The sequence below is a fragment of the Adelges cooleyi genome, unplaced genomic scaffold (genome assembly GCF_023614345.1).
Source record: "Adelges cooleyi isolate 19-005CV unplaced genomic scaffold, UGA_ACOO_1.1 ACOO_flye_CR_arks_rails_tigmint_CR_PRNA_376, whole genome shotgun sequence".
In the NCBI taxonomy this organism is placed as follows: domain Eukaryota; kingdom Metazoa; phylum Arthropoda; class Insecta; order Hemiptera; family Adelgidae; genus Adelges; species Adelges cooleyi.
In genome coordinates this window covers 10,572,765-10,593,996 of record NW_026096053.1, presented here as the reverse complement: position 1 = coordinate 10,593,996, position 21,232 = coordinate 10,572,765, and the positions used below count along the sequence as shown (strand labels likewise).

Sequence of the window (21,232 nt, the reverse complement as noted above, 5' to 3'; positions counted from 1 at the left end):
ATACGACCGAACATCTCCGCCGAGAACGTTGCAAGTAGATCTCGTCAAGTTTTTCAACTGTTGTGTTGCTTTTATACGATGACGCTAAGAACGCTCGTGGTCAACGCAAAAGATATCGTGACCTTAAGTCTCTCGAATCTGGGACTCGAAAATGATATGCATAATGATTTCAATAATTTATTGATAGAGGCTATTGGTGTTATTGTTGATATTATTCCGCCCGTAGTTAGCGCTTTGAAATGTTTACAACATTTTGCACCCGATATCTACGATAAAGCACAAGTGGCGTTTCAATCTTTTCTAACGTATTTCACTTGTCAGCCATGTAACGATGATACCTTGATACCGTATTGGATGTTCGTGTGTATAATTGTTCACGACGATGAAGATTTTAGGATGCAACTAAACATTATGGCTGATTGGCTAACAACAGTCAACAACTACACAATGATTTTTTTGGATTTTTACTGCCCCATAACTAAACGGCAGGAAAAATCTTATAGACAGTATAACAAATTAAGCCAAGAAGAGTCCAAGAGTACTTATACTAATTTCTTCGAGTACCTGAGGTCGAAGTTTCTCGAGGAGTACTACAATACCCTGGGATTTGTGTACAACAAAACAAAAGACGAATGTGACTTTTCAGAAGGTATGATCGGTTAATTCTCAGCAACCAGTAATGTATATAAGTATAAGGATTAATTAATATTGGCTAAACTAAATTCAGAGTTAGTTGTACTAAACCTAAAATGTCATTATCTATCAGAATTTTGTGTAAATTAAAAAAGTAGGTATCCCAAAATCAAATTCATTGTGTATTCGTATAAAACATTTTATACTTAGGATGTCAAGTAACAACTACTTTATTTAGTGGACCATATTATTGATATTATAATAAATGTGCACACACAAAAAAAAAGTAATACAAATTATTAAATATTCTAATAAATATACAATTAGTGCTAACTAAAATTATACATTTTTTTTTATTATAGTATGTTTTATAACTTATAAAAAAAATGAAACGCATATAAAATAGCAATTAAACGGCAATAAACATCTAAAAAACACCAAGGTATGTATAGTTTGTATTTTTACAAAACTGCTGAAAAAATAAAGCAATGACGTACATTTTTTAGCTAAGATCAATAAAAAAAATTCCGTGGCCGTAACATAATAAAACATTTTTCAAAATGTATTAACAACTATACTTACCTAACCTATAACCGGTTCGCTTACAAGACTTAAAACATGACAGATGTTTCCATCACCCACTTTGTTCTGTCAAAAAATGCTATAAGGACCTTATATTAAATTTAACACATTTAATTGAAACAGCTTTACTGATGCTTGTAAATACTAAATAGCAAGTCTCTTACCAAGCTGAACAGAACCTCGAAAAAACTCCCAACGCTTATAAAATAACAGCACTTTTATAATAAAGGTTTACTTAAATATTAGAAGAACATACAAAACCTATCAATAACCAATAAACAATATTATTGTGAACTTGTCACTTTCATACAAAAAAAAAAATCAAATTTTTTGGATTACACTTTTATCAGTGATCATTTTTTGACTATCATAATATTATCTACTTACCTAATTTACAAAATCGTCACGATCGTAGACTATTGGGTCTGGCAAATTGATATTTGGAAATTTTATAGTATATTATGTATATCATTAACTCATGTTAATATATCTCACGAAATTGCAGCCAATTTTTAATTATTTAATTACATTTATAAAATCACCGAAAAAAGGGAGTTTTCGTTCAAATCAACTCTGACTTAATAAAATCCATATTCAGTTAATTATGTAATGTTGACAAATTGGTTTTTGTCCATAAATGAAAACTGATAATGTCATAATATACGTTTTACTCTGTAACGCAAATTACAACCAAAATTAAAGCAACCGTTTGGCAGACGTGATTTAAAGGTAACATGTAAAACAGTAATCCACTTATTGTATCAACTGATTTCATTTCAGAGCCGCAATGAGCGTGGCGACAACATGGCGTTTGGGTAGACGATGATGCCAACAGAACATAAAAATAAAAAAATTGTTCGTTTCTCACATCTTGCACACCGTAAATAAAGGCAAAAAATGTATTTACCCCCTCCAAAATATTAACTAGATAAAATTTGTGATTTATAAAGTTGCTACTCGAAATAATTGGTCCAGTATTAAAAAAGTTACAGTGTGTGCATACACGAAAACAGACCACACCGTTGTAAGACCAATAGCATCGCTGCTCCGCATCGAAGCTAAAATCACTCTGTATACGCATTTAACAAAACCAAATAAAAAATACCAAAACATGATATCTCGTGTTTGTTCAAAAAGAAAGTACACGCAACACATACATAATTATGTGCACAATGCGCACACATGTATTAATACATAATGTAGACTTGTGTACAAGTTTTTTTTTTTTGCTGGGTATCCTTATTTTACTCGGCTTTCACGGCTTTCGTTTAACAATTCACTTGCTCGGTCGACCAATAACGTACCGAAAGAATGCATTTGAATATTTCTACATTAGTGTTTCTCGTGTGCACGTTTGGAAGAATGGACGTGATCTTCAGCCATTTAACTGATGAGGCCGTAGTAAAAGCGTTGATCGCTCAACCGGGATGGACGTCTATTTTGAAAGTCATTAAAAGAAACATCAAACCCGAGTTGGGTTTGCCATTGGCCATTGATGAAGTGATACGACCGGACATCTCCGCCGAGAACGTTGCAAGTAGATCTCGTCAACTTTTTCAACTGTTGTGTTGCTTTTATACGATGACGCTAAGAACGCTCGTGGTCAACGCAAAAGATATCGTGACCTTAAGTCTCTCGAATCTGGGACTCGAAAATGATATGCATAATGATTTCAAGAATTTATTGATAGAGGCTATTGGTGTTATTGTTGATATTATTCCACCCGTAGTTAGCGCTTTGAAGTGTTTACAACATTTTGCACCTGATATCTACGATAAAGCACAAGTGGCGTTTCATTCTTTTCTGACGTATTTCACTTGTCAGCCGTGTGATGATGATACCTTGATACCGTACTGGATGTTCGTGAGTATAGTTGACCACGACGTTGAAGATATTAGGGTGCAACTAAACAGTATAGATAATTGGTTAACAACAGTCAACGACTACACAACGATTTTTTTGGATGTTTACTGCCCGATATTTAAACGCCAGGAAGGATCTTATAGACAATATTACAAATTAAGCCAAGAAGAGTCCAAGAGTGCTTATAATATATACTTCGATAAAATGAAGGTAAGTTTTCTTGACGAGTACTACAAGACCCTGGGATTTTGGTACAACAAAACAAAAGGCGAAAGCGGCTTTACAAAAAGTATGGTCGATATCATTCTCAGCAACCAATAATGTACATAAGTATAAACATTTATTAATATTGGCTAAAATAAATTCAGAGTTCTAAATGGCTGTAATATACTTCTATATTTAAATATTATTATATGCTAACTACACATATGTCCTAAAATGTCATTGTCTATCAGAATTTTGTGTACATTTAAAAAGAAGGGATCCCAAATCAAATGCATTGTATATTCGTATAAAACATTTTATGCTTATGATGTCAACGATTTTGTTATGTTAAGTAATAGCTACTTTATTTAGTGAACCATATTATTAATATAATAATATATATGCATTAAAAAAAAGTGTCATACAAATTATTAAATATTCTAATAAATATATAATTAGTGCTAACTAAAAGTTGACTTGTTTTTTTTTCAATAAATTAAAGTATGTTTTATGAAGTCTTATACCGGAGTTCTTATAAAAAATTGAAACGCATATAAAATGGCAGCTACATGACCTTAGATATGTAAGGTTTGTATTTTTACAAAACTGCTGAAAAAATAAAGCGGTGACATACACTTTTTAGCTATGATCAATATTATTATGTTTTTGATCAATGATGTAATACTATATTGACGTACATATTATTTAAGCAAAGTCATAGTACTTGTTTAGTATGCTTACTATAATAATCCGAACCTAAAAACTCAGAGGTTGAATTTTAAATACGTTGGATTTTGCATAACACAAAGTCACCTATTTACAAACTTAAATTTTTTCATTTTGTACATCTGAAAACTAAACAAATATAAACAACTTTTAATAATAAAAAAGACACTGTGGTTGAGCATCTTAGAAATGGAGAATTCGCGAGTCTTAAGAAAATTATAGCTGAAGGGATAAAATCACTTTCAAATAAACTTTTGTTGCGAAACTGTAGTTAAGGTAAAAAAATATTCAACAGGTATATTGAGCTCTTGAGCGATATTCAATTTTTAACTGTTCGTTTGGAAAGTTTATGTTACTCTAAAAAAAAAAGGTTAAAAAATATAAAATTCGCTTATTTTTGGTTCTTACGTTAATTTGATGAAAAATGTTTAAAATATTTTTATGGCTATGTTGTGCCTTAAATTATATTTTTATTATTAGGGTGGCTAACAAAAAGTACACATGCTTTTTTCAAAATAGTATCAAATATAAAAGAAATAACTGAATAAAAATAATTAGATATATTTCGATGCTTTATAATTACTAAAAAACCAAATAATAATTATCATTGTTACTCTATAGAATATACATTTAAAAACGCAATTCGTAACTGGCCAGACTAAATATATATATTTTTTTTTTCGAAAAACACCAGAGGATTGCAGTTTGGCGGGGGTAAGGACGCCAGACGGGGGGTAATTAAGGGTGACAAAAAAAACGAGAGTGAAATATTTTGCATTCTCTAATTTATATTATGAAAGGAAGGGTTTAAAAAGTACGGTGTTTGAAGGTCTATACAAAAAAAAAACCCCGCTGCCGAGGGGTGGGGCTGTATGATCTCTCTAGACCCACATAGTATGGAAAAAAAGAACGAAAATAGTGTGCGCACAAATCCCATAGTCTGTTGTGCCCAGACCAATATTTAAAAAAAAAAAAAAATTATTATTTTATTTTAATAGGCCGCATGGGGCGGTACCGAACTCGGCTGGACGTCTTCTTTGTCATCGATTGTAATAATAATAATAATAATAATTCAAGCGCATCGTTCAAAGTGATTTCGCCAAAAGGCTTCTTTAGATTATATTATTATTTGTTGTGGGGTCGACGCTATTGTGGCGAGGTAACACCCTGTTTTCACGCCGAGGCCGGTGCCCCAACGGCGTGTATGTTATGTGGGATTTACATTTTTGGGAAACTGTCTGTCGGGAAAACGCAATTGCCCTTTGGCTGACCACCGTGGACTTGGTCCGAATACATGTCGCCGAGGTCAACCGTGTACAAAAAAAAAAAAAACGTACAATGCTGCTGACAAGCGGTTCGGCGTTTGTTTGTATTTTTACACGTTCCGGTCGAAATCCCATTTTTATTGTACACTATATGTATACATGCAAAATATTCCATCCGGCTGATCCCCGATAGCCCATAAAAATGCGCACGGCCCGTTCGAATTGCATGTTTCGGACGGATCGCAACCGGAATCCGAAATGAGCGAGCCAAATGGGTTCCGAACCCTTCGACATGCTCCCTACTCTCCCGTGCCCTTTCCCGAGTCACTCACTTTTTGTCCCCGCCGCTGGGCCGGGAAACAACAAAGTTCGATGTCCGCCGCCCGCGCTATTCCGAAGACAAACAACCGTCGAATTAATTGGACGACATAGCTCTTTGGCTCTTTCTCTATGGTCAAGTCATAAATCCACTGTCCGTCGCAGGCCGCACGATCTTAAACATATATATTATGTACTATAGGTATATATATATATATATATACTTACGTTGTATTGCCAACGGCGCAAGTTGGGTGTCTTCTGTTCGAAAACGGGGGACACTTTTCAACTCCCTGAAAATTCCGTTCTTTCTTTCGGACATTTGTACATATTATACTGCTTTTAAAAAAAGAAAATTACTCGGATTATTTTCAGGAAAAAAACCCTTATTAAAACCGCCTTGAACTAGTTCTCATTAAAAATTTTGAAACATAAATTCCAGTTTTTTTTAGTGTTCTAATGAAAGAAAATTCACAACTGGTATCATGCTACTTTCGTTATGCCTGCCCACATAACAAATACCTTATTATCGGCACATCCTCACGTGTATACTTTATTATTGTAATTTTGGTATCAACTCAGACGCCTACCTGTTTTTTAGATTATTAAACTTGTAAAAAATTAATACCTTGAGTAATTTTTGCTGCAACGACTTATTGTTAAGGCCATAAATATATATAATATTTTTTCAAAAACATATTTATTTTACTTCCACTTTTTAACAATTCCACATAATATATTGTTTAAGAAAATAATAATTATGAATAGGAAAGTATACTTAGCGGCCAATATCTTGTTAGACTTATTACCTTTAACCTTTTAGTAGATTATAATTACACGTGTATTATATAGAGTAGAAATCTAAGAGATTTTTTTAGAGTTTCTAAAAGTTTCCGCTGTTTAGCACGTTAGCAAGTTAAAAGTTATACTTCAAAAGATGCGCTTGTCGTCGTTTGTTAATTATTGCGGATTTTGCTCGTACTTATACTCTCCGTTCGTATTAATAATATATTATTATACTACGATAATAATTATTATTGTAGTTTGCACGGCCTTCGTGTCGTCGCCGTTTTGGCGCTTTTGTTCTTAAACGTTTCGTGATTAGCGCCAAGGGTTGACGGTCGGTTTTCACGGGAAAGGTCAAAATATGTGTGTAGGTCCCCGGGACTACCTACTTACTCTCTCTCTCTCTCTCTCTATCCATCTCTTTTGCTCTTGCTCTCCAGGTTATGCATACACAAAATACGTGCTCGGCGGTGGTCGCTAAAGCGATGTCATTTTCTATTTGCCCGGGAAAATGATGGCGTGGGCGGCCAGAGCATTTACCCGACGAAACGTTCAAACCGGGGAAAGCGCATAAACCACGGCATTACGGTCGCGCTGCCCGTGTTAGGACCGTCTCGGAATACCCCGGGGTCCCATATAATGACACGGACGACACCGTACTCTTGTAGATATATATATATATATTTACAAGGGACATTCCCGCACAAACTGCGTGTGTATATATACCGTAATAACAGCGCATCGTGTAGCCCGGGAGCGCCTTACATGTCCGCGTCGGACCGTACACTCGCTCCCCTAAAGACCGCGCGTTCGCCGCCAACCCGTAGCGGCCAGAGAAGATGATACAAATAAAAAAAAAACCCCCCATAAGTATAACGCCCGCACCGTATCGGCCGGCCACAGTTGTTGCTGCTGTCCTTGTACATCCTTTATAGTATGAGGATCTCCCGTACCTCTCTCTGTCCCTCTGTCATCTCCGCACTAATATACATATACATATATATATATATATATATATATATATATCTGAATCACGCCCCCGCACACATGATTTTCCTATAGCGAATTTTTTTTACCCTCGTCACAGCGGCACAATGTAGTACGCACAGTTGAACGCTATTCTCCGGTCAAAAAAATGCCACTATCATACATATGGGCTCGATATGTGACATCTATCTTTTTGCGACGGACGTAGGTCGGCTATGACCAGCGTTTCCCCGGTGGGATTTGGCGGGCCGTATCGCGTTTCAACGGCGAGCACCGCAGTTAAATAGTAAGTAAAAAAACAGTCAGTATAATAATTGCGAATTAACGATTTTTTTACTGGCACATGTGCGACAACGCCGAAAAATCATAATCGAAAATCCATTAGCAAATCGGTGTTATGAAACCGATACGTTCGAACAGCAGTGTTTTCCGCATCGCCCCAAAAATGTATCATGATGACCTATTCAGCGCTACCGCACTTCTCGATTACGCTATACATTTTATAATAAACACCCTACCAAACGTCATCTACCCGCCGAACAACGTACAATGTTGCCGGGGAGAAAAAGCGTTATTTCGAAAAATAATCCCGGAAATAGACGACTAGGCTTTTAGAAACTCTATTAAGAAGAAAATAAATAATTTAACTATGAACAAATTTAGTTAGATTTCTACTTCATATAGTATATAAATTACAAGTACTTATGATCTATTGTAAGTAAATACGTGATAAAATCCATTATTTTCCGTTTGATCTTTATAACCAAACAGCTTTTCCACTCCATGAGAGATCTTACAAATGTAAAAGTTATGTTTATTTTAGTCATTGAAAACCCCAATATTAATCCAACATATCACAAAGAATATTATTGTTAGAAGTTAGATATTTCTTGTATCAATTTTTTTTCAAATCCTTGAAATTACAGCCTCTTGTGTAACAGACAACAGTTAGATACACAAGATTACAATATCATCACAGTATATTACAGTAACTCATAACAGCTATATAAGGCAATACTGTATTGAAGACGACGCGTGTATGTGTACTGAGAATGTATATATGTGTTGTACATGCTTCACCCGAATACACGCGGGCAATCGTTTACAAATAGGAATTCGCATTTACACACGGTGACATATCGGAAGAGGGTATCGGGCGATCACGGTTCTGTGAACAAAATGTCCGATTTGGAATGTGTGGCGACAAGATAGGGTGGGCCGATGGTGGACGGCTGCTGTGCTGTGCGACGGCCGATATAGGTAAAAGCAGCACACGGTATCTGATTCGGACCGGAAATTGAATTTGCTCGCAGCGAAAGTCCACGATCAGAAGATACCCCTAAACCCCCCAAGAGACCGCCGTACAAACGCACACGTCTTGAATGTCATTTTAGCCCGAGATAGAGATTTAGTATATTATTATATACCTATCGAGGGCGGTCGCGGAGACGAGCCGTGCAAGGGAATGCAAACATTTCAGTGTCGGTCGCTACTATTTAAATCGTATGCTAATCAATTCTGGGTTTTTGGGAGTGCGCGAGGGTCTACCGTGAATTATAATATGCCTACGTTGTTACCATAGGCGCATTCCTCTTGTCATAGCTATAATATGTAACTCTGAAACCGTCGAATACCGTGCGTTAAGAGCGTGTAAAAAGTATGCTTATTATAAAAAAAAAAAACACCCTATAAAAGTAGTTGTGCTATCGTTTTCCCACACATAACAAAAAAAAAAATGCCAATTTGGCGTGACAGGTTCTGATTGAACCCTTCCGCTAAACACACGGCGCGAGGCTTTCCCGTTTTGTGTGGAAATCAAGTGTTTTATTATTATTACTTTTTTTTTTTTTTGCTCATTCCACAGAATTTTTTTTTTTTTGGGGTAAAACGTCCGGGGTAAATAAACACAAACACTCTAACTAGTGTGACACGTATGAAAAAAAAAAATAACACATAGCGGTATCGTATTGCCATCCCAGTAGGCCCTTATTGTATGTGTAATAGCGGCGCGCAACACTAACTATTGTGTGCTCATTCGTCCCTTTAATGGATGTCGTTGAAATCGGTTTAGTGCAAAAAAAAAAATAAAATAAAAAAAGGCCACGAGTACTTGCTAATAAGCTTGTCGTTCGATCAGATATTAACGTTTTGGAGAATACAACCCATCCGCTGTAGTTGTTGGCCACTCGAAACGGCATTGTTCTTGCACGCACAATAAGAAATAAAAAAAAAGCCCACAGACACATTTTGACTTGGTGGCCAACACCAGCACAATCACAACCACCACCATTTCGCTTCTAAACGATCGTTATCTATATTGTCTACTATTCTTGTATAGTCTGCGGCCACTTCTCTCGGTCGTTTAGCCGCGCAAGCACATTATCGTTTACAACAGACGGGTTAACGGGGTACATATCAATGAGTTGTATATTATTGTGCAGTTAACATTGGATTGCACCCCGCACTCTTAGAAGAGTAAAAACCGTCTGCTCCGTCATGCCGTAACAATATTACTATAACATGAGAAGTAAATCAGTTATAGTTTTAGCCGGCCAATAAAATATAATATAAGGCGCTTCACTAGTTTCGACAAAACTGCAATATTGTATTCGATCGCGAGCTTATGTAAACGTTGTGTACGTCTTTTAATATAATATAATGCAATAATACGAGTATATTGGATAAGTCTGGTTTCGCTTGCTCTCGTCCGACCGCACGCAGCACGTGTGAGTAATCTGGTGTGCGAAGACTTAAATAACCATTTCTCGTAGGCATCGTGTCATTTATATACGGTGTACCTTCTGTACATCTAACAGTGTACTTATGCGATCAGGGAGAGTTCAAAAAAAAATATATATATATATATATATTGTCATTCGATACATCGTAAATCTCAGCGGTTACTCTCCGATTTATGTACCCGAGGAACAGACTTTCATCTGTTCAGCGTTAGCATAACATAATATATGAGAAGATAAAAAAACCTTTGCGCATAAATGGTATCCGAAATGTCATATTTTTTCCACCGTAATGCCGTAGTTTTGTAGTTTAAACGTCAACCGCCCGTCTTATAAGTCGTTATTTTATAAGATAGAAAAACATATATATATAAATACAAATAAAAGAATTTATATTTTTTGATTTGATTCGAATCTCGAAAAATATTTCATACATATATAACCTCTAACGCCTCGAGACACTTTTACATGGAATACAGATTTGACACGGTTTCTTATACATACCTAATGATTGATTAACGGTCAGTTTTTTTTTTTTGGTTTAGCATATTTTTTCGAGCTATTCTAACCTACATTCCCGCACCCGAGTTTTTAAACTGTAAATTATATCAGTGGGCCGCCGCGCGTTTCGTGTCGCATAATTGAAATGCACTTTATCTGCCGAAACTTTCTGTCAGAATTGAACACTATTCCCTCGGGGGGGTAAAGAGCCCAACACCACGGTATTAACTATACATATAAGTACCGCGCAGAAGGTACGTAAAGCTATAAGTTAGGGTTGTCGCGGACGCCTGGTCGGTGTGCATTATAAATTCAAACACGGGCGGCCGAGGCGCGCGGATTTCAAAATTGCCATATCGAAAAGTGGAGAAACCCGAACCCTTCTTCCCCTCCCCATTTGCATGTTCATCGTCGACCGTCACGTTGTAGGTATAAGCACATGACGGCGAACAGGGTAAAGTTAGCTAAGTCAGGAGCCGGCGGCTTTTAACTAAACGGACAACACATCCCGGACCCAGACCGCCCTCACTCCGTCCATCCGTTAATAACCGCTCCCGGACCCGGCGATGATGGATGACCCTCCTCTAAACGATTACCACTTCATCCCCATCCAAAGTTTGTTGTCTCTTTAGTCCCTTCCCGCAAATCTCAGCGGTAGCTGCCCGGCCGGACCACCTCCTTCCCGACCACCTTAAGACTACTGTGTCGTCTATCTCGCGTACGTAGGTACGCCATATCGTCGGTAAATATCGACTTCATTTTTTTGAGTTTTCATGCTAAGCTATTGGTACGTATACATTAGGGTGGTTCTTCTTTGGGCAATGTCCGAACTTTAATTCAGTCGATCTGTCATTTGGTACTAATAAGAATATAAAAAAAAAAATCGTACCAATCCGACCTTTCTACTCATACGATGTAACGAGAATAAGATACCCGTTTAATTTAATTTTTTTCGAATTTTACAACTACATTTCTCCATAAAAATAAATAATTGTAAAACAAATTTTATACTTTATGAATTTTAAGATACATTGGCTCTACTTTCAAATTAAAAAAATACTAATAGTTAGAGTACTGTGTTATTTTATGTGAACAGAAGGGATAATTCAGTTCAAATTTCAGTTTACACAAAGCAATTATGTGATGTATACAATTGTAAAATATCATGATCTAGATCATGTACTTATTCAGATCATTAAAAATTTTTTTTATGTATTGTTACAAACCTTTTCTTCAGTCCTCTCCTCCCTTGGATGACCTATGGATTAGCAATAATTGGTATAATTAGAATAATCGTTATAAAACATGGACAACGAAGAATATGTTTTTGTTATATGTCTTTTGTTAGTAAATGTTCGCAATGTTGTGTTATTTTTCATAATCATAATTTGTAAATTGAATACACCGACTTGATTATATTTAAATAAGAGAATTACTCTGTTCGACCAACAGTACTTAAAAATATCTTCAAAGACATAATAAAGTGGTTCGGTGCAACACGTTGTTTGTATTTACTATATTTTATTTAACGCAAAACCTTTGAAATTAATTGAGTCAAGTGCGCATGTTTATATTAATATTTATTAATAAAGTCAAGTGCGCATGTTTATATTAATATTTGCTGTAGTAGAACAACAGCTAAAAATCGTTATTATATTGGCACTCAAAACATTTAAATACCGGTCCATTATCGCATCCAAAAAGTGTTGAACAAATTAGTCTGATCAATTTTTAACTTAATTCATAATTTAATTGTAACATTTTTCCCAATTTTGTTTTTGGGTTTCGTTTTTATGACCGCGAGACAATGAGTAATAATTCTATAACAGGAGTATTTTTTCATCATTAGCATTACATAACCAATTGATCTTTTAATAAAAAAATCACATCATTCTGAAATTATCATACTATTAGATTCGTGGCCACAGTTTTATTTTTACTTTATTTTTTTATTTTTCAATCAATGTTTAAAAAAAATGAAATTAGGCGTTAATTAAAATGTTAAAATGAGTAGGTGCAAACAATGAATACAATTATATTTATTTATAATTTAAAAAAAATATAAAATGTTTGCTAAACTGAGTTAAGAAAATATTTGTTCATAGTAAAACTTTCAAATTATCGAGTTAAATGTATTTTTTATTAATTTTTAAATTTAAGCTGTCCGGTTAGTTTAATTCGACTGTATCGAGTTGATTTATTTAATTAGTTTTAGTCCGTCTTAGAATTTGAACAAATGCACGTATTTCAATCAAATAAACGTTTCTATACTCTAAAATCAACGTGGTCGGCGCGGCGGTGTTGTTAATAATAATTATTATATTTATTAATAATCATGGTGAAAATGTGTTAAAAAAAAAAACATCTGTCTCCAGTTTCATTTGTATACTACTGCGTGCGTCTTGCCCGTTTAGTCACGTCAACGGAAAATAACCCAACTCATTTCTGATGTATATATAATAATATATTCGCGTTTGCCGTGGAAATAATATCGTTTTATGTGTTCCGTTTCGGCGTATCGGGAAAACGAATTTTCTGGTCAACTAAACGATTTCCATATTTCCGACGGCATTCGAGCGAGAGCCCATATCGCATATAAGCCGAAGAAAAGAGAGAAAAACGAGACGACGGTATATGTGTGTGTGTGTATATACATACATAGTGGCCGTGGTCTTTATGGGATAGCAGGGGAGGTGGAGAGAACGTATTTATACGGATGGTTGAATGTCACGCGGGTCTCTGGAAATAGCCCCATATATTTCCTCGGCAATGCGCGCCGGGGAGACTTTATTTTCGACCAGTCAAAAGTCTGCAGCACCAGGGTCGATGGGGGGGGGGGGGTGAGGGGTTGCGTTTCCCCCGACTTTTTGATCCGTACTAAATTGGATGTCCACATGCGCTCCTATCGCCCCTCCGCCGCCGACACCGCCACCGGCTCCAAATAGCAGCAGCCTTTGAGCTTTTCGTTATTATTTTTTTTTTTTTTCCCCATCTCCTTGCCCTTTTTTTTTCTTCTTCTTCTTATTATCCGCGTCGGACAAGCCCGCCGCTCCCTCCTCCTCCTCCTCCGGCGCGCAGTCGACTTTTATACATACATTTCGGTGCCGGCAGTTTCATTTTCTCCGGGGCCGGATTATACGGTTAAAGATAGGTACTCCGCCGGAATAACGTACAGAAAAATCCTCTTTAGTGTACCGAGAAAAAAAAAGGAAAGAAAGAGAATATATATTTTTCAATTTGCTTTCAAACCAACGGTCCCGCCGCCTCAGCCCTGTCCACCGCGCTCGGGGAGAGCACGGTGAACGTTATTAAATAGACATGCCGGAAAGAAATCCACTCCCGTGCACCGGTCTCTTGCCGGTATTATATATATATATATATATATATATATATATAATGTTTTATATTCCCATATGATTTAAAATTAATTAAAAATATTTTCTTGACCATAATCCAAAGTCTAAAGTGGAATACCTACTGCTCGACTCTGCGGTCACCGTTTTATCAAGGTCATAAACTAAATCTCGATGCCAATTCAAAATCGCTTTCTACAGTTTTTATGTTTTAATTGTAAAATAAAAAGAGCTTTAGACGAGAAATTAACTTTTGTTCCTCTCTAAAAACTCCAGGACAAAACATATATACTTTATTCTAGTGCAACACTCATTATTTATAAATGTATCATATTAATTGAGTTATTCACTGTCTAGTTATGAAATAAATGACATCACACAAACGTTAACCGTTTTCCACTTAAATTATATAATAAGGAAACATCAAACAATTATTAGTGTTATGAATTACAGCACAAACAGTTTTAATGACAATTTTAACGTACTTATATGCTTTTATAGATTTTAAAACTATTCATAATGTTTGCATGTTCGTTATATAATCTATTTTTTTTTGGTTGGGTCCATGGTTATGACCTAAGTTATTGTAGTCGACCGTAGAACCTGTTTTATTCGAGGCCCCTGGGCTAATCATGGTACTGTCGTTGCAGTAACTATCCAACATAATAGTTAAAGCGGTAGAGTGAGACTAGGTATACTGTCTGCGAGTAACTAAACCAGTAAATAGGTACATATTTTGTAAGTACTTTATAAAAATAATAACGTTTACATTTATCATAGCAAACTATTGTAAACGTGTATTTATATTTTGTACCTATAGTACTTTCCTATAGACTCAATCGGGCCTGAAATAAACGGTTTTAACTGCATTTATAATAAACCGCCGTTGTCTCCCAAACAGTATGAGGATCGTGTTTATCAAACATTACGTTGTCGACGCGGTGAAATTGGAGCGCCCACTCTTCGCTACCGCTAATGCGGTCGACCCTCCGCACTGCAGCAAACCTACATGTACATAAAATATCGTTGGGAATGTCCACACAAGAATGTTTTTGTTTGTTTTGGATCCCCTGAGCATTTGTTTAAAGAAATTCCTAAACGCACCCCTCGACAAACCCTGTCCGGTGGAATATTGTTTTTTTTTTTTATAATAATATCATTACAACCTGGTTTTATTATTTTTCACTCTAAAGTTTTGAGTACTTTCAATATCTACGTATGTGTAATGCCATTGTGGCCAATCTGACGGACAGTTAAAAAAAAACAAGTGGATGTGAAAACTAAAAAACTTCAAAATTATTTGCGTGAGGGTAGTTTATATACGTAGGTATACCGTATGATATTTTGTAGACTTGGAATAATATGTTTGAACGCGTTACTTCGCTATTTTAATCTAAATTGGGTTTAATTGTGGATCAAAAGGTTGATTGAATTGTTTGAGCATTGGAATTGGTATATAATACATGGATATATACTTACATGGAACATACACTTAAATGGAAACACGGACCGATTCTATGGATACATGACGTATACGTTGAATTAATAATTGAATGTATACATTACCTAAATCGTTAAATATTATAGTTAAATGGATTTTGGATATAATATATTATTTTGAATTTTCATAGAAATCGAACTTAAGACTGAAATCTTAATGTTAAGCGATTATTTATAAAATAACAAACAACTGGTATTTTAACGTTAAATTTTCATGATAAATTTAGATGCACAAAAATTTTAATAAATTTGTCTTCTTTTAGTATAGTTTAATAAACATTTCAAGTTGACCGCAATCATGATCAATCTGTTTTATCCTAACCTAACTAGTAAATACCAAAGGAATCGTTTAACTCCTAATAAACATTTATGCAATCTGGCATTCGAATGATGAATAATTAATTTGCAACTTCAAGTTTAACCGCATTACTCCATCACCAAGTTTCTATAATTTAATTGACGTGTTCACTATTGTTTTTAATGTTAATATTCTTCGCCATTCTCGTATAAATGTATTATTTTTTCATAATATTAAACAATATAATATAACAGTCAATAACAACAATTTGATGACTGTAATGTGTGTGTGGGGGAACTTTATGGATTTTCTATTTGGTTTGTCTATTATTTTTTTCATCAGGGAAATATTTCATTCGAAATTCAATTACTGTAGTAGTGCGTTGTGGGGAACAACACGGTATCCCGTAACCTCTGGCGATGAATATATTTTATTTTTGTCCAGCGTTTAAAACTCGCCCCAGTTGATTTCTCTACGGTTTTTACGGATAAACTGTCCAAAATTAATTTACCGAGTATTATAAGCGATACTATCTAATTGAATGACTTCTAGTCTCTTGAACATATTTATGTTTGTACATTATTTGCGTTAGATAGTTTTAATCGTATACTTATCATATATCATTATAAGAGTTCGTATTATTTCTAAAATTTAAAAAATTAAGAATAAATAAAAAATCATATTGCACAGAGAATACGTTGCTTAGGAGAATCTAGCATGGCGCTATCGAATCGAATACGGAATTACTACTATGCGCTCACACACACACATACATACATTAAAATGCCAGTTATTGTTCGTTAATAAAAAAATATACAATTCTTTTCCAACAGGAAACCGACGTACCGGCATTGTGCGTCTAATGTATGTATATATATATATATATAGGGGTTCAAATCCGTCAGGTAGCTATACGGTATAGAGCTAACTGTTTAAATGCGAGAGAGGGCACATACACGGTTATATTATGCGCGTACGGTGTTTTTACATAACATCATCACCGTCACACGAACTGGGAATGCACGGGGGAACCGTAGATAAAGGGTTAATGTTCGGAAATTTTAAAGGCCGACGGCGGCACACGAGGAAGGGGTTGACACACATGAGAAAAAAAAAAGGTACCTTTTGTGTTATCCGGCACAGATGTGTCAGTAGGTTTAATAATAATAATAATAATAATACAAAAACCCACTATGTTTGGGGAAGTAAATTTTTTAGAGGAAGGGTTAATCCAGGTACACGGTGCGTAAGACCTGTTTGTATGCGGTAGTGTTGGTTCGTCGTTCGTTCGGATTGCATTACACTGAAAACTAGTTCAAAAACGAGGAAGTAAGCAATGAGGAAGTGCGATCCTAGTAAGTACTGGCACATATTGTTATTTTATTGGAACAAACCGTTTATCATTTGGGACGAGCAAATAATATGCAGTAAAATAGTAGATATAGTTATATAGATATATAGTTACTAGATGTACAGTTTTCCTGTAATGCTGTTTAATCGAAGTCATAAACTTGTATAAAATACTCGTGAACCCTTTTAGAACGTGTTAGAATTAATAGATGAACAGCTTATACGATTGTCTTATACAATAGTCTATGAATTACAGGTACTGCTGAATAAAAAACTAAGAAATTTCAAATATTATTTTGGTATTAATTTTTATATTTAACATTTAAACACAATTTTTTTTATTTCCCTTCTAATAACTTTGATAAACTTCATTTTAACATTTCAATATACTTTATTAATCAAACGTCGGTACAGGTCAGGTTGTTCATAGTCAGACTAGTGTATTCATTTTTAATATAATAATATAATATGAAACATAATGTTAAAAACTTAAATATTTTAGTTTGACAAAAACAATGCTAATGAATTTGAATAATCGCCATCAGTCATAATTTAAATATTTTTGTTAATAATTTGACACACAGTAAACACATTAACAAAATCATTTATTAAGCCTATAACGTTATTATAAATATTAATATCTATAGATTTTCTTAATTTTACTGAATGACAGTATTCGGTAAAATAATTTAGCTAATATGTACTAATATGTTACTGTTTATAATTAGTCAATATATTATAAAATATTATCGTTTTAAATTAGGTAGTCGATACAACTTGGTGATTTTTTTATTTCAAGTTTCGTAACCTTTCTGAATGTTTTAAAAAACATAAAAATAATATTACACTATAAAAATGAGGTTCGCTTTATAATCTTTATTTCGGTTACTCATTTCTTGCATAGAAATTTTTAAATGAGGTGAAATAGTACATAATTAGAAATTAGGTATTGAACTTCGATGTTTAAATTCATACAATGAGGTTGTGTACTTTAAAACCAACAAAAATGCAAAACGACCTATTATTATTATTTAACCGTAATTGTTTTTTTTGCGCATTAGAATGTTCTGACGGGCGAGATGATAATTTGATAGCTGTCGAGCAAAAGAAATAATTTCCGGTTTAAAAAAAAAACAGAAAAATTAACATCATGACGGCACGGTCAGAAGTATTATAGTTTTTTTTCCGATGATTTTCTTTTTCGTTTAGTTTGTTTTATATTGTTGTCTATAGAGGCGGACGTTGAGGCAATATAAGCAAACAAATAAAATTACATCTTCACACAACTTGGTGATGTTATCATTTACAACAACTGATATTATGTATTGATCTAAAATGTATCAATCTAATACAATCGATGGCGCTTTATGATACTATTATTATTTTTTTTTTATATTCTTTGGTGCTTGTAAACGTCCTAGTGTTGTATTATAACGCCGGCGTTGGGATGGTTTTGGACGGAAAACTATATAATAATTATTATTACAACTTAGAACGTGGAAACCGGCGGCGATGGGCAAAACTATAAAACCGCAGTCGCCGAGTGGCTGGAGCGCGCGGTTTAACCCGGTCGGCAACCACAGTGGTCGCGCAGCACACACACACTCACACTAACGTTTTCCAAACTTGAATAATAATTTATGTTGAACGAGTTTGGCGCGTTAAGAGCTGCCAACTCCACACTTGCAGTACTTTTGCACAAACGCGCAGTGGAAAGGAAAAGAGAGAGGCGACGATAGAGAGAAGAGACGGCCCATGTGTACGCGTACACGTCGCGTTATACTTAAACAACCAAAACGATTTTCCGGCAGCTTTTCCGCTGGCCCTTTAACAGTGTGTACACACGGTATACCCACGGTAAACACACTCTCCTCGACCACCACCACCACCATCCCTTGGCCGGCTCTCGGAACACCCGGCAAATGTGTTAGGCGTCACCGCGGGTAAACGAATTGGAAACAAATAATAAAAAATAAAAAAAATGGTCCGACTTTACTATTTTTATACGCGACGAGCAACTCCATTGACGTCTAATGCACGCTTCTTTAGCTTTTTTACCCGACCACCGTCGACCCGTACTTGTCGCTCTTATTTCCGAGACATAAAACATTTTGTTCGACTACCCGCAGCTGTAAAATATTTCGGTTGTTTGTGCGGACGTTTCCGTTTTTGCGCTCCCTACATGTTTTTTTAACCACCGCCGCCGAACAGAACGTGCTGTTGTTGTTGTTGTTATTTATTTATTTTTTCTGGAAATTTCCGGGCATGTCTAGCAAGTTGCGAGGGTGACGGGTCATTACTAAAATATATTAGAGAGGGTCCGGCTATTGGCGACGACCAATAGGGTTCTAATCCGTCGCGCAGCCATGTTGGTCAGTGCCAGTGCAATTTTTATATGCCCACGCACGGACGAGGGTGCTCGATTTTTCTCCTCCCCCGTGCAAAAACGGCGACGACTCCATTTCCCTCCGGTCACACAAAAGGCTTTTTTTTATACAAACACAAAATCCCCCGATTAATGTGCGTTTACAATAGGTAAACACGATTTTCTTTGCAACATTACCTTTTTTTATTTTATCCATTAACCATATTTTATATTGCACCGATTAGGCACGACTGCACTGCACAATATGTATCTAGTTGCATTTGGTTGACTTGAGATACATTTATTTTATTTACTTAAGTATAATATATATATTGTCCCTGTGGCTTAGGAAATTACAATATGAAAACCCCTATTTTTAAAAACAATCCGTTTTAACATTAAATGTGAATTATAAAAAAAAAACAAAATTGTCAAATGATAAAAAATAATGATCATACTAAATACTATGTGCAAAATACAAACAAATTATATATTTGGTTTTCACTTTATAAAATTGACAATAAAAATAAACAATGCATAAACTTCCAAACTATAATTATTATCAAACTCGCCTTGTTGATGTAAAAACATTAATTTCCAATGCCTCTAAACATAATAGTCGGCAAATTAAGCGACCACACTAGACTATTAAAGTTAGAAACAATATGAATAAACAAAGATTGCGCAATTATTAAAATATAGTTAACATAACATTAATATGCATTTTAATAATTTATAATAAACGTGCATTAAGTTAATATGTATCATTCGACAATTATAAATTTATAATAGTTGTATTTAATAGTTTAAAAAATAATAGCTATAAAATCAGTGATTGATTGAAATAACGAAACGTGGCCTTAATTGTCCACAAGCATTAACTCGAATAATAGTAGGTACATTATTATTTTAATATACTAATTGTTACTTAATAGAACATTATAATATTTTAATGTACACGTGTTAAGGCATTTCTGTTTTCTTTATTATTTACAATTTACGAGTTCAATGTGTATAAAGTTATTATGAGACGTTACGGACTACTTAGAAAATTAAAGATCCTATTATGTAGTCACGGTCTTGCTACAATAGCTAACAATGTAACATTATAGTTAGAGCAGAGTTAGACACCGTCAGCTAGTAACTGAACACGTGTTTCTCTTTAAATAAAATATATTGTAGGTATGCATTTTTCAGCATATCTATTTTAGTTTAAGTAAAATTCTGCAACGACACTAAAAGAATTAGAGATAGCGGTAGTGTCTCAATTTTTTTTTATATATAACTGTATGCATTTATATTTCGATATAGATAGTGTCCACTATTGTATTATTTCATAAAATGTATTAAAATCACGTCAGCATAATATGTACCGAGTTTAAATTGGGACGAAGATTAAAATGATTTTAATTTTTTTTTTGTATTAAGATAGGTACAGAAGTTTTAAAAACATTAGTCTTTTTTTTTTAGTGTAGATTCATCAACCGGGCAGTCTTTGATATTAGCAGTGTAATTACAGTCTCAAAGTGCACATTTGTCTTTTAAGCATTCACCGGTATGGTGCGGTCCTCGCTAAAAAAAATTTACAAAACATGAATTGAATTCATGACACAACTGCACATTGGTAGATTAGATTCCTTTCGAAAATATTGTTGTCAGCGGTTGTAAAAAAAAATTGTTTGACTATAACGGCCAAATGTACGGTGCGGTTAGCTTACTTTATGTTATGTAGGTAATGGAAGGTCTATAGTTAATTTCTATCA

The 21,232-nt window shown here is 34.8% G+C and overlaps 1 long non-coding RNA gene across 1 annotated transcript in view; it reads left to right on the top strand.

Annotated features, from left to right (window-relative positions):
- Nucleotides 1-17,029: 17,029 nt before the first annotated feature.
- LOC126840985 (uncharacterized) overlaps nucleotides 17,030-21,232 on the top strand; it is a 40,880-nt gene continuing 36,677 nt past the window's right edge. Inside the window, exon 1 of the long non-coding RNA XR_007686123.1 lies at nucleotides 17,030-17,109. This is a non-coding gene — a long non-coding RNA (uncharacterized LOC126840985). The remainder of the gene's footprint in view (nucleotides 17,110-21,232) is intronic.